Source organism: Helianthus annuus, chromosome 13 (genome assembly GCF_002127325.2).
Source record: "Helianthus annuus cultivar XRQ/B chromosome 13, HanXRQr2.0-SUNRISE, whole genome shotgun sequence".
In the NCBI taxonomy this organism is placed as follows: Eukaryota; Viridiplantae; Streptophyta; class Magnoliopsida; order Asterales; family Asteraceae; genus Helianthus; species Helianthus annuus.
This window is the reverse complement of record NC_035445.2, coordinates 40,519,555-40,535,742: the sequence shown is the minus strand read 5'-3', so window position 1 is coordinate 40,535,742 and position 16,188 is coordinate 40,519,555.

The following is a 16,188-nucleotide window of genomic DNA, read 5'->3' as shown; positions in this document are numbered from 1 at the left end:
TTAAGTTTAGGGGGAAGTGATAGAAGGATTTATTAAACTTAATTATATTTATGATATGTAATTGTATTTATACTTATATAACTTAGAACTCGGATCATGTTGATAAGTTATGGCGGGTGATAAGCGGGTTATTTCGAAAACTGTCCAATGACAGTTACTCCCTCCAAACTTAACCGCCATGTTCGTTCATATAAATAATAGGGGTCCGGCTACATTCTCCGGCACCAAGACATTCAATAACTATTCGTTCTTGTTTTGTCCATTCGTATCATTCGTTTCAATATTCATTCAATCATGTCGAATAATTCGGCTGTCAAGTATTCTGAAATGCACTGAGATGAAGATAATGATCATGGGCCTTTGCCAACATAACCCTCGTTTGCTACAAAGATGGAACACCTATAGATGAAAAAATAAAATGGATAGAAAAAACTCATCATTGAATATTATTAATTATATGAAGTATATCTTAATCCTTACCGGGAGAAACCATACGATCCTCTGTCAGGTCCATCTCAGTTTGATTTGTCACATCAACTGCAAAATTCAAAGACGTTGACAACAAATACCAAACATAAAAACAATAATCTTCTAAAACAATCAAACTAGCAAACAGTTAGCAAAAGAATCAGATTTAAAATCTAAAATTCTGTTAGATCTGGCTTGTGATGAACCCACTATCAGTGTTACATTTGAAGCTGTTAATTGGGCTGGCTTGTTTGAACCTAGAATTCAGACAGGAAAATCATTCACATGGCACTATAGATGTTTGTGTAAAAAATACAAAATTTAATCGATTAACAGTTACCAGTGATGAGATTGTCTTCCGAAATTCCATAAACAGTCAACGATTGTTCTTCACCACACTGCAAGATGATACAGATTCTAAGCATAAAATAAAACTAGAACCAGTTTAGTTTCTGATCACAATACGCTTAATAAGACACTTAAATGCATATCTCGAAAACAGTGTCCGAACATGTGGAAAAGCTGAAGTGGACAAGTATATCGTTAAATATCTTGAACTGTCATTATCATTCTATGTGCTTAAATTCGTTAAGCGGATACTAACTGTGATAGATTTTGACAGATAAGCCGATATGATCTTCTTGTCTGCGTTTTCATAAAAAGATGATGCATGTAAATACCTTGGTTTCATTTCGGTTTCAAATATTGAAAATTACAAAAAGATTTTAGGTGTGTTTTAATTTAAAGTTTGAAAAATACAAAAAGATTTTATTTCTCGTTTCCATGAGTGGGCTTTATATTTTTAACGATAATCAAAAAGGGTTTTACAATTTTCAAAATGGATTAAAAACAATCCGGTGAGGTAATTTAAAATAAGTCTTTTAATAAAAACAATCGGTCTTGCTAAGTTAGTCTAAGTGTGGATCTTCGTGTGGGAAACCGTGTTCCAAGTTGGTAGAAATATTTTTAAGTATGTGTTACTTCAAATTTTTTTGAGCATAAATATGTTAACATTGATTGGTTTTGAAATTCATTTGGACTTTAATGGTTTCTAATGAAGTTTTGAGTTGACTAGCTATTTCAGATAAATATAAGACAGGAAGTTCACTTTTCGGTGTGCTCCAGTTGTTCGATGCTGTGTGAAAAACAAGATTGGAGCGGGAAGCTGCTTCTTTAAGATTTGGTGAAGATCTACAAGATCCCGTATATATTAAGGGGGAGTTTGTAAATTGTAGGTCCGGCTAGGAGGATCTAGTCGCCTAATCCTTGTGTAGAAACCAACCCGGTTGTGCGGAATCCAATCGGAAAGGCAAACCGAGATAGAACACGCAAATACAGGACACGCAATATTCACCGATTAACACCTCTGTATTAATACGTATGAAAGGTTCAGTTACAAAGCAATGTTTACAAATATATTTTGCAAACTCTCTTGTGTGTGTGTGTGCTCTCAACAATGTGCTCTATTGTTCTAAGACTAGTGACAGTCTATTTATACACACAGACACAACGAAACAGAACTTGGCGAATCACAACTTGGTGAAACACATCCATGCTTGACGAAACACATGTGATATTGAAGAAACAGAAACAAAGTCGACGAAACTGTTTTGTTTCGTCAACTTTCATAGTGTTTCGCCAATATGGGCTTGGGCCCAATGTTGATTCGTCAAACATATTAGCCCATGCTTGTTTCCATTGATTCGCTAACTGTTTAAGCCCAACGCACTTGTTTTGGCTACTTTGTTTCAGCCCAGGGACTAATATTCAAGTCCTTTATGTCTTGGCCCGCTTGTAGTCTTCAAGCACACGACGGAGGAATGTCGTGATTCAAGCCGAGTCGCGTCGAGTCGAGTCACGTCCACATCATGTATCAACAAACTCCCCCTTGGACGCTACTCGCGAGATTCGCCTTTCATGTCTTCTATGTCGGAGGATCTTCAAAGTCTTCACATCTTGAAAGCAGAAAGTGTATCAACAAACTACCCGTATCATGTAGGAAGTGTGTTGACAAACTCCCCCTTAACATAAGCTCCCCCTTGAGTTATGCTCATGTAAGACTTGATCTTCAGTGCTTGAGATCCTTGTGGTGTTGATGATGGTCAGCGGCAACTCGATCATCTTCATCACTTGAGTGCCTTCACGTCGTGTCTTCATTCCGAAGCTTGTCATCGACTATGTTCTCCTTGCCTTTAGAATCTGCACATGCAAGAAATCTAAACGCGTAATGAGAACAACTGCTTGGAATATAGTTAGCATGAACAAACGACACACGCATGACCATGTTTAAATCAAACACCGTCCGACAGTTTGAAAGTTTGATAAATTTGTCAATTTTAGGTTTTTAACTTTCAAAACTTGCAAATTTCGACCGTTTATGAAGATTTAGTCAATTCGATTTTCGTTCAGGTTTCAGGCAACGAAGACTCGAGATCCAACATCGTACGATCGAAAATAAGATAGAAATAAAATCTTTTTGGTTTTTATAAAGTTTATATTAAAACACACCTAAAATCTTTTTGGTATTTTTGAATATTTGAAATGTAAGGACTGAAAGCAGTAAATAAATATATACAGACATTCTTTTTGTGAGTTTCGAGGGTAAGAGAATCATATCAGTGTGTATGGTCATGCCAAAATGCTCTTGTTGTTCAGTTAGTTAACATTTAGATAAGCATCCTATAACAATTATCGGTATTGTTGTCCACATAAGCTCAACTTATCAGATGTAATCATGGCGAGGGGATACGTTAAGGTATGATTTATGGGGATACGTTAAGGTATGATTTATACTTACCGACCGGTGTTCATCCACATCACGACACATTCCCGTATCAAGGTATGCACGAGGGTTCATCTTACCGGTGAGTATACCGATTATCATTTGTTTGACCGTATATGAGTATATGATGTGAGATTCTCACTTATTTTGATTTGAAAACAAGCCCTATGTGATAGAATCACTTATTGATGAGGAACTTGATTTTCCTATGCATGAGGGCACAGGAGCAAGTCCGTGAACAGTTCAGTACTTTCGTACAGCAGAGAGACGAACTTGACTCCCGGATAAATGTGATATTTTATCACTTATTTGTTTGGACATGTGATTGTTTATCACTTATTGAGGTCGAATGTAGTATGTACACGTATGTATAGTATCATGGAAGATCTAGACTTGCGTCCCCGTTATTTTTCGGTAAAAGATACAACCATGATACCCAGATGATAAGCAACATAAAGACCGAATATCTCAGAACCTCGGCAAGCTATCAAACGAAATTTCGGTACTAAGACCATATGCCAATGAATGGTTCCCACCTGGTCTTCAGTCGATTTAAGATTTATATCACCCTGCACACTTTACAATGATTGTGAGCCTACCGATACATCTTATATAGAGCTTCTTATCGTTTTTCATTTAAGGTTTAAAGAGGTTTGGATAGACCACTGATGTACTATCATATTCTCTTTTGCTCGCCAGGAAACTCATTTTTGATTTTCTATTGTTTTTGTTTTTTTGAAATTTTTCGATGTTTTTGGATTTTTCAAATTTTGGATTTACTCCCCCTAAAATCAATAAACTAAGATAAATTTAAAAGACACAAAGATATTTGCAAAAATGATTTTCCGATGTTGGTTTTACTCTTGTTTTACCTCAATGTCGTTTACCAAAATTAAGTTTTAATCATAAAAGATTTATCGAATTTTGGAAAAATCAGTTGGTACGTCGGTAAGCGGTGCGGACCATGACAACATTGACTAGTTTCATAGAGAAACAATCACGTGTGAGGTGATATTCGAGATCAACATGTCAGGCCAAAGAGTGTTGTACGAGATGATATAATTCACAAAGCAGCTTAAAATATCGACAGGTATAGGAGAGATTAGAAATTCAAAACCGTATCCTACAACTGTTTCATGCATTGCAAGGAATCTGAGTGCTCTCCCAAACTGAATATCCACCCGGTGTGGATTTCAAGGTTGATTTTTGTAGCTACTGAGAAATCTCTTCACAGCAACAAGATCATAAACCTCCGGGTCCGGCTGGTCTTCCATATTGCACCAGCGAAGGCCTTTGTCTTTCTCTTTCAGAAGTGGTGTGCGGATGTTCAATCCACGCCACGGCATCTGCACACATTTCATTGTATTCTTTCCTGAGGACCCGATCAAAAACCATAACTACCAAATTTTGGCACATTTTTCATCTGGTCGAATTTTGCAACTTCATTCAACCACATTCTTTCACCAACATATTCTTCTTCTTTTTCTTTTTCTTTCCTCTCTCTCCATCAATGGCAACAACATTCTCCTAGTTTGTAACAATATTTCGGAGCCTTATGTCGCCAATCTTGTGCATGGACGCTCCACTATCAACAATCCTAAGACTATCAATAGTTCCTCCTGGAACATCCTGCACACTCATTTAGAGATTAGTTGGAGAGGGGGACCCAAGCCTTCACAGACTTGGGTCGTCCGTCATCATCGAGAATTGTAACATCCATTTCCCGATGATTGGGAATTGATATGGCTCCCCCTGAAACAGTTACCGATTTTGGTTTCCAAATTCGTTTCTGTTTTTCATGTTTAACATCCGATTTAACAGATTTTGTTTGGACAACCTCCAGTTTTAACGCCTTTTCAACTTCCTTGACCTGTTGACGTTTCTGTTTCTTTTCCCTTTCTTTTACAAGACGGGGATCTTGTTTTACAGAAACAGATCGCTAACGGTCAGTTTGGTCACGGGGAACATCAACTTTGTCTTTTTGTTTATGAAGATATGGACAATTTCGAATTACATGTCCAATTGTATCGCATTCAAAACATGATCTTCATTCAACAAACCCCGAAGTATCATGTGGTCGTCTTGCCGATGATGATGAACTTTGTGATCCCGAGGTACTAGGTTTTGAACTGCTTGGTTCATTTCTTTTTAACACAGTCGCTTTCTTAACAAAATCTAAGTTAGATTTGTTTTCAAACGTTTCAATTTTGTCCGTTCCCTTAGATTTCACAAAGTTTACATTTTTGTTCTTCTTTTGATTCGGCTTCTTTTGAGCTTGAGTCGTTGGTTTTCCTTTGGGTTTGGCATGATTTTGCTGTTTTTGCACTATTGGTAATTTCTTATTGCCAAATTGTTTTCGAATTTCGGCCTTTGGAAAAGGAGGACACTGTGTAACTGTAACATGTGGTCCTGTCTTTCCCAAAAACTTAGTTGCCGAATTTTCAAAGACTTTACTGATTAAGGATTGATTAACATTCTTAATAGGAAAATCTTTGTCTGAATAAATTTTATCATCACCAACAAGAGTGTACAGCAAATTCACACTCTCTGACTCTTCTGCAGATGAGGACTTGATTGCAACAGTCTTAGCGGGTTTTGCAGGAGGAACACATAGAATGTGATTCTCAAGAGGTATGTCCTCTTCTTTGATTTCCGCATCAGACTTTGCTACATCAGTATCATCGGATTCATCATCAGAAGAATCAGCATCCTCAATAATGACTGGAGGATCCTGATTCTGTTCAGCAGAAGACACACATGTATCTGTTGATACATCTGAATCTGGTGATACTTCTTTCTTATATCCGAGTCCTGTTGCAAACTCCTTAACATCTAGAGGAACAGATGGTTCAAAGAAAGTTCTATCCTCCTCGTCAGGCATTGCATCATAATTGTGTCTCACTGGTGGTGGACATTTCTTGTAACCTATGCATGTGACATCCCGTTTCTCTTTCTGAACATTAATGATGTGATCCAACACATAGCTAGAGCTCAAATAACTGTCTAGCTTAACTTGGATCACCTCACTTTCAGTTTTAACACAAGCCATTTCCTTTTGCATAATCTCAAGGCGAGTTATATACAAATTAATGTCAGTTTGTTTTCTGGAAACCATTTTAGTTAATTCGGTTTTATCTTTCTTTAATTTCTCAATTACTGATTTAAACTCCTTTTCATGGTTTTCATAAAACATGTTGGCTTCAGTGCACTTTGAAAGATCCACGGTCAACTTCTGATTGTGGATGAATGTCACATCATATTTCTCTTGCAAATCCTCATGTTTGCTTTGCAATTCACACCACTTGGCATTCAAAGAAATATGTTTGTCTTGCAAGTCAAACAAACTAGCTTGTAAAGCATCATGTTTGCCTTGCAACTCAGACATGTTTGCTTCTAACTAAGTACACTTAACAGTCAAACTATCACAATTATCACAAATAACAGCAGTGGGTTCATCGACACATACCTGACTTGATGAATTGTCGACATTAGCCATAAAGGCTGAATGGAGAGAAGACGAAGAATAAGCAGCTTGATCCACCAAGATAGATCTTCTTTGAGTTCCTGCTGCAGCTTCCTCTAAAAGCTCATCAATGTCTGCATCAACTGACGCACTAGATGTCTCACCCACATGATCATCACCTGAACTCGAGGATTCTTCATCTGAACTCCTACTATAACCCGAAGAGTCTTCATCCTCAGAAGATTCGCCACCATTGGCGGAAGATTCTCCACCACTGGTGTGAGTTAAATCCTTAACAACTTCAGCAAAACATGTTGTTCCATCTGGAGCATCACCACTTAGCTAGATTGACCAGTCACAACCTTCATCTACTTGAACCACAATTGCCTGGTTGGCATTTGATGGTCCTGCTTGACTCTGGTTGTTGACAGGTATCAATGTATGCTCATTGTTCCTGTTTTGGTTCTTCTGGTTGCCTTGATTTCTGAAGGGATTCTGGTTCCCATGCTGTGCTGGCCTTGTACATTCCCTTTTGAAGTGACCCCGTTCACCACAGTTGAAGCACTTCACTGCTTGTTTATCGAACCCATACTTGGTGTCTTCCTTGCTTTCCAAGCTGGTTCTGCCCGTTCTCTCCATGAAATCCTTTGCTCTCCTCACAGCACTTGCAAAGGCCCATTTGATATCCATCAACTCCATCTCTTCCTTGTCAATCTGCTGATAGTCTTCTTGTGTCAGATTAATGTTGCCAATCTGACCTTCCACTAACCCACAGTACGCACTCACTAAAGTGTTAAGCAGCTCCATGTGTTCCTTTGTTACTTCCACACTGACCTTTGAAAAGCTTGACGTGTCGAGCCGTACTGTATTTGGCTTAGATTGCTGACCAGCAGAAGATGTACTACCATAACATGCCTGTTGTTGAGCAGGAAGTGGATTCCTATACAAGTCTGTGGTGGGAGCTGGCTTAACAGGAACTTGTATCTGATTGCCATACGAATCGGTGCTTGTGACAAACGCCGTTTGAAGTGGAGCATGTGAACCGGGTCTTGCAGACGAAGAACTGGAAGTTCCATAATACATCTCAGGATTGTATGGCACAATGGATTTTGCAGAAGAAGTACTTGAAGTTCCATAATACATTTCTGGATTTTGTGGCACTGGAGCTCTTTTTGCCTTTAAGGTTTCCTCTTGATCCTTGTTCTCTAAAAGCTGCACGAAGTCGTTGATGTTTGTAGTAGCCAAAACCCCGTTATACTTCAAAATCTCCAAGAAACTATTCCATTGGGGAGGCAACGCATCAGCAAACTTCTTCACCACCTCTGCTGGAGTTGTTACTACCCCAAAATTACCCAACTCAGTAAGCAAATGATTAAACCGACTTGTCATGTCTCCCAACGATTCCTTATCCATACATGTGAAGCCATCGAATTCTTTCTTGAGTAGATCATGTCGCAGTTGACGTGTTGCTTCATTTCCTACCCCTCTGGTCTTCAACGCATCCCACAGTTTCTTCGTTGTCTTGAAACTGACAAATTGATGGTAAATATCTTTGCTTAACGCCTGGGTAAGAATGGCATAAGCCTTCTTTTCCAGATCATACGTCTTCTTTTGATCTTCTCGAAGATCGGCAAACGTAGCGGCAGATGAAGCGGCAAACTCTATCGCTTGATCGAAATCTGTGGTGAAACGTAACCACAATTCTGTATTTTGCCCAAGCACGTATGTGTTGAACATCTCTGCCCATCCTGGATATTCATTTAAGTGCATCAACTTTGGAGGTCGATTCAAACTTCCGGTTTCACTCTTGCTCAATAAGATACTTTGAATGCTAGGAGTTTGATTTGATACGAATGCCCATTGACCAGTTGATATGGCATTGGCTTGTGAAGATGTCGATACGGGAGATTCGGCCCATGAGGGAGATAAACTAGTATTTCTATACTTTCCCCCATCCGGAGCCGGAGTACCCCACCATGAGGGAGATGAACTTGTATTTCTATACTTTCCCTCATCCAGAGCCGGAGTACCCCACCATGAGGGATATGAACTTGTATTTCTATACTTTCCCCCATCCGGAGCCGGAGTTCCCCACCAACTTGGATTCATGTTTTATACGAGAGAATAAATTCCTGAAAGACACACTCAAATCAACAGTTAAACTTCTTTGGCAAACCTTCTGTTAGAAATAAACAAGTGTTTCGACGAAACAAGTTTCTACGAAACAAAACTTGGTTGTTTTTATGAAACTGAACAAGTGTTTCGACGAAACAAGTTTCTACGAAACAAAACTTGGTTGTTTTTATGAAACTGATTTTAAACACTTGTGATGACGAAACAGGGCCCAACTTATAATGACGAACAGAAAAATCCTTTATGGGCTTGGCGAAACAAGTTAGTTATTTTCTCTTGGGCTTTACGATTGAGAGTCAACGAAATGTGGGCCTTTTGATTTTGACTAAACAAAAGAAAGTCCTTTGGGCCTTAATAAAAATTCACGAAAACAAGGCCCAAACTAAAGTAATTCACTTTTGAATCAAAAATCCCACTTGACGAAACTGAATAGATAATTGTTTAATTTTGACGAAAGTAATTCACTTTAGTTTGGTCAAACGTATTATATGGGCCTTATATTTGAAGAAACAAGCCCACTAAGGGAACTGACGAAACAGATATTAGTTTGAGGGCCCAATCAGTTAACGAAAAGGAAAGTATTTTGGTCTTTTTAATATCGACGAAACAAAGAAATTCTTTTTGGTTTCTTGGGCTTTGACGAAACAGGGCCCAATTTTACTTGTGTTTCATTGAATTTGTTTTGATGAAACAGATTTGTTTGGTCAATTTTCTGTTACGTCGAAAAGTTGTCAGGGGTTGGTAGACTTTTTCAACCTTATCTCCTACTGACACAACAGGATACACTTTCGGCTAAGGCATGTCTGTTTCACCAACCAGGCAAGGCTTTGATTATTTTAATCTGTTAACAACTTCCAATACACAAACAACTTTCCAAGTGATATTTCAAAGATCCAAAAGTTGTTTTAACGAAGAACACTCTGAATGTCACAAGAACACAATGAACTTTCCGGTAAACTATGAGTTTTCCGGTGACCCGAAACTATCCGAAAACGTGATTTTGCTTGCAATGTTTAATAAAAACCAATATTTAGCATGTGGACATGAGTTTAACAAGGTTTTTAACAAAACACAAAGCAAAAGCAAAAGCAAAAGCACAAGATTAAACCCGATTTTAAAATTGTTTTTCCAGAAAAATATGAACTTTTCAAAACCCGAAAAACACAACACCTCGGTTTTAACAAGGAGAAGAGCCAAGGCTCTGATACCACTTGTAGGTCCGGCTAGGAGGATCTAGTCGCCTAATCCTTGTGTACAAACCAACCCGGTTGTGCGGAATCCAATCAGAAAGGCAAACCGAGATAGAACACGCAAATACACGACACGCAATATTCACCGATTAACACCTCTGTATTAATACGTATGAAAGGTTCAGTTACAAAGCAATGTTTACAAATATATTTTGCAAACTCTCTTGTGTGTGTGTGTGTGCTCTCAACAATGTGCTCTATTGTTCTAAGACTAGTGACAGTCTATTTATACACACAGACACAACGAAACAGAACTTGGCGAATCACAACTTGGTGAAACACATCCATGCTTGACGAAACACATGTGATATTGAAGAAACAGAAACAAAGTCGACGAAACTGTTTTGTTTCGTCAACTTTCATAGTGTTTCGCCAATATGGGCTTGGGCCCAATGTTGATTCGTCAAACATATTAGCCCATGCTTATTTCCATTGATTCGCTAACTGTTTAAGCCCAAAGCACTTGTTTCGGCTACTTTGTTTCAGCGCAGGGACTAATATTCAAGTCCTTTATGTCTTGGCCCGCTTGTAGTCTTCAAGCACACGACGGAGGAATGTCGTGATTCAAGCCGAGTCGCGTCGAGTCGAGTCGCGTCCACATCATGTATCAACATAAATGCACCTGTGGATGATAGATGCTGGATGCGGCTTCTCGAAGATTTGCTGAAGTTCTGCAGATCTCGCATATATCAATGGGGAGTCTATAAATGTACCCAAGTTTGATAAATGCTGGATAGTGCAACTAGAATGAACTTCAGGGACTTGCTTGCAATATGATGGAAGTTATGATGACAAATGCGGACAAGGAAATGTTATAAGAGTCCACATTTTTGGTGAAAATGTCATAAGAAGTTATATCTTTCATCATTTGTCCGAATTTGTAGTTTTGGGTTGTAAGAACTTGTAGTTCTTGCAAGGTTAGCTTGTCAGTACTTGTAATTCTAGCCCCTTTGTCCGAATTTGTAGTTCTTTGGTGTGTCGGTACTTATTTGTTTAGTACTGACTAGGGTTTCAATTGTAAGGACTTGTATGTCCGAATTTAGGATTGTATATATACTTTGTGGCTGTGTGCAATCAGCAGACTAAAAGGGAATTCAATGAAACAATGATTTTTTTGAGAAAACTTCTTACGTAAACAAACCCTAGCTTTGTGTGTTCTTCATTCACGGTGTGCGATTGTTGATTGTGTATACTCAGTGTATTCACTGTTCTCTCATCTTCTACACCTTCTGTACGAGCTCTACGTTGCGATACGAGACACGCGGTGGTTTCCGCACATCGCGTGTGTGTTCAATCGATCCGGTTCGCGTGTTCGTTGAAGGAAGAGGACCTTACATCCACTGATCCCAATGTTTTATAGCATATCCAAGGATCGGATCTGAAAGTCCCAGCACCACTTCACTAGACTGTTGCACCAAGGACCATGTTCTTGCTAATGATTCCTTGGGACAAAATTAAAACCACGATCCCAGATTTTCAGTCACAACCTGACTCCCCCGAGCTCGTTGTGATGCAGATATCTCTTGCTTGTGCTTCTGATGAACAAGAAAACAACCAAGCAGTTATACACCATTTATTCAACTTGTTACCTTCATTTATCAATAAAACAACTTAGAATACCTGAATCACATGAGCCCTTTGAGATGAGGACTCATTTGAGTGCTTCTTCTTACGGGACTCATCCCAAAATTGTACAACCAGTAGCGAGGAGAGTTGTGCTTTTGAGTCAGGTCCTAAAAAGTTAAATAACATAGAATGTTGACTTGTTAGAACCCTTACATGGAATGCTACTTTTATTCAAATTTACAGTCAACATTTTAAAGGCTTTGCAACAGTTATTTTTTGGTCAATTAAGAGCATAGCCCAGCAAATGTAGTATTAAACTTTGAACATTTACGAATGCACCACTTGAAGCTTTATGTGTTAATGTGGAAATTCTTATTAGATAACCTTCCAAAACATTTACGCATTTTTCGTGGATTTTGTAAGCCATACAATTACTTTTTTCCTGTATATATAGTTATTTTGACGTCTTGCTCACTAAACAAACCTAATATTTCCTTCAAATTTTAGATTCGATCCTATCAATTGTTTTCTCCTAACTCAAGAGAGTTATAACTTTTATGGGGGTAAAAATTTTATTTTACACAATCAGGGATATGAGCATAAACAGCAACAAGATGATGGTTCTTAAAAGCTACAAAACAATATAAGCACAAAATATAAACCATCAAATGAAGCCCTGATTGAACTTGAAGAATATAAAAATTTAGATATCAATATAAAAACCAACCAGATGATGGTTCTAGAGAAATTAAATTTTAGATCAATAAAATTGCTCAAAATTTAAGTAAACGTCACATACAATAGTGTAGGTCCACTAGCGGAGGATCTAGTAACCTTATCCTTGTGATACAAACAAACCCAATTGTGCGGAATCCAACCGGGTATGCAAACCGAGATCAAGACACAAAACAAACAAAGATTCAACGTTTAACGCTTCAAATGTATTATAACCTGTAGAGTTTGTTTACAAAGATACAGAAGAAAATGCTCTCTCAAACTTACTGGTTCTCTCCATCTGTGTCTGTTCACTATGTTTTGTCTCATGTTCCTTATCTGTTCAGCAAGCTGCTTATATAGCCGAACCTTATCCATATTCTAACGAAGAATGGAACCTGGCCCACGAGCATACAACAGGCCCATGAATACTAGGAGTCTTCATGGACACTATTGACGAACCCTCACACATTGACGAACAATTCAATCTTCGTGAGGTGGAGTCTTCGTCGCATTAGATACTTCGTGGAAAGCAAGGAGACTTTGTGAGGGGTAGTATGGACGAACAATGACACTCTTCATCACATTTACAATCTGGACGAACATTAGTCTTCGTCGTGAGGAGTCTTCGTCCCAAGCAACCCTACGAAGACTGTTCAATGTGCGAAATAGGGTAGTCCCACGAAGACTCTCAATGTTCGTGAAAAGATAGTCCCACGAATACTCTCAATGTTCGTGGATACCATAACTGCCGATGTCTTCATGTGTGAACATTTCTTGGTATGTTAAATGTGCCCCAGGTCAAGATAGGAGGATTATTTTGATCCCGACCTTCACTTCGAAGGTGAACCGCAACGAGTCGTATCCACAATAGTGCATCAACAAACTCCCCTTGGATGCTGCTTGTGAGGTTCATTTTTCACGTTGTCGAATCTTCAGATGTCTTCACGTTTCACAAACAGGGAGTGTATCGACAAACTCCCCCTTGAATGATGCTCGTGAATCTTTTGATCATTAATACTTCAGATCCTTTTGGTGTTGATGAGTGGTCAGCAGCAACTCGATCATCTTGTTCCTTTCTTGCATCTGGACATACAAGAAAGCTAAACGCGTAATGAGAACAACCTCTTGGAATATAATCAACATAAACAAACGACACACATATGACCAACTCTCAATCAACACCGACCGACAACAGTTTGAAAGTTGTAAAATTTGATCAGTTTAGATTTGAACTTTCAAAACTTGCTAAATTTCGGCCATTTATGAAGACGCAGTTGTTTTCGGTTTCTATCAGGTTCAGGTGGAAAAGACTCGAGATCCAACATCGTACAATCAAAAATAAGATAGAAATAAAATCTTTCTGGCTTTTATAATGTTTATATTAAAACACACCTAAAATCTTTTTGGTATTTTTAAATATTTTAAATGTAAAGACGGAAAGCAGTAAATAAATATATACCGAGATGCAGAAACTTACAGCATTAAATAAATATTTACAGTCATTCTTTTTGTGTGTTTATAAGATAGAATTAAAATCTTTTTGGATTTTATAATATTTATATTAAAACACACCTAAAATCTTTTTGGTATTTTTGAATATTTGAAATCTAAAGACGGAAAGCAGTAAATAAATATATATAGAGATGCAGAAAGAAACTTACAGCATTAAGTAAATATTTACAGACATTCTTTTTGCGAGTTTTGAGGGTAAGAGAATCATATCAGTGTAAGGTCACGCCAAAACGATCTTGTTGTTCAATTAGTTAATATTAAGATAAGCATCCTATAACGATGTCGGGGTGGGCTGGGTTTTGTTGTTGGTTGGAGTACCGGTTGGTGCCCCGACTCGAGAAGGAACGGTCGCGGCCGCGTCCACGTTCACGTCCGCCGCGATTCTAACCACGTCCCCTGTCGGACAGCTGAAAGTAAGAGGGCTGTTGGGAGGCATTGTTCGACGGGGTGGCAGTGGTTGTGGCGATAGCAGTGGCGGCGGCTTGAGGACCCCAAGTAACTGTTGGTACACTTTATGTGGACGCGACTCGGTTCGGTTTGACTCAATTCGGTCGACTCGGTTAGGTTCGGTCCGAGCCCGGCATCACGACATTCCTCTGTCGTGCGCCCCAGAGATCGACACGCGAAGCACGGAGAGCCGCGAACCATTTTCCACCGACACATCACCATGATGATGTCAGGAGATGACTTATCAATGCATGGTTTCCATTCAACGTGAATTCATCAAATGAGTTGTTGAATTAATATATTCTTTATCAAATTGATGCACACGTACTGTTTCATGACGAAGATCCAATGGAACATGTATGACGAAGAATCCACTGGAACATGTATGACGAAGAATCTCATGGCGAACAATATACTTCGCCATGAATGATGTGTGACTAAGGTTGTTCACCAAAGGCTAACGGCGAAGAATCTATTCTTCGCCGGCCTTAGTTGTTCGTCTGGGATCCTTCGTCGGCTGCAGATGGTTCGTCGACCTGTAGCCTATTTAAACAGCTTGCTGAACAGAAGTTAGAAAGAGAGCTTGAATGAGCTTAGAGAGAGAGTAGTGAGAGAAAGTTCGGGTGTGCTTTGTATTTTATCAAATCTTGTGTCGAAACATTGTCTAAATCAATATACATCTTGTTAAACGTTGAATCCTTTTATTGTGTTTACTCCCTCGCTCGGTTTGTGTCGTATCGGGGCTTCCGCACTCGTTTCGGCACCCAAAACAAGAAATCATCGTTGTCCGACGATCCGTATCAGGACCAGGACCAGGACCTACAGGTGGTATCAGAGCGTAAGGCTCGATTTCTTGTTGAAAACCGAGTTATCGGTGTGATTTTCGATTGGGTTTTGAGTTCTTCTTGGATAAACTTCAAGAACCCAGTTCTGATTCATAATATTCTGTTTTTAAAACTCGAAAATCTCTGATGTTATTTGGCGTTGTTTTGCTTAAAAACTTGTTTAAAAGGTTGGAGATTATCATAGGTACAAGTTGCTTTAGGTTTCGACGTCAAAATTTGTGTTGGGCAATTTTTCCGGTGAACATCTTGGCCGGAAAACTCATTGTGTTCATCAGGATCTTCAAAGTGTTCTCGTGTGTTCTTCATATATATTCTGCATTTGATCTTTGATTGAATTATTGTTGTTGAATTATTGATAGATATAATACTAATTGTTTGACTATTGAGTCTTGAAAAGTATGGTGTTTTGAAAATAGATGTCTTTGGAATGATGTTGTTTGAAAAATTGGTTCTTCTCTCTGACACAAACAAGATAAGCTTCCATTGGGAGAAAAAGAGAAAACATCTTTTATAATCAGTTATTCAGTATTAGAAATAGCCCTTATTATTATTCGTGGGCCAAGGTTCTTCAATTGGTCAGATTTTTTTTTCGTGGAGTCCATTGGGATTGGGCTCAGGTGGTTCATTAGGTGTGTTCTTCATGGACTTCAAAGGTGTCTTTAGTGGTTTATTTAATTTTTTTTGGTGAGTATTTGGGCTTGGGTTCCTAAGTTATTTTTCGTGGTTTTGGTTTTTAACAATCTTATAAATTTCACGAAATATCTCAATCTCTCGTGGAATTCATTTGGGTCTGTCTAGTGTTCGCTGGGGTAAACTATTTTTCGTGAACAATTTTTTTTTTGGGTGAATATCATCCTTTGTGGAGGTTGGTTCTTTCACAGTTGCCCTTTAAGTTGGTTATTTATAATCAATCATGAGTACACACCTTTGGGGGTCAAGCATTTTAGGATCTCAATCTTCAAATGATCCTTCTCATCAAAGTAAACCGAAAATGGCAACAGATAA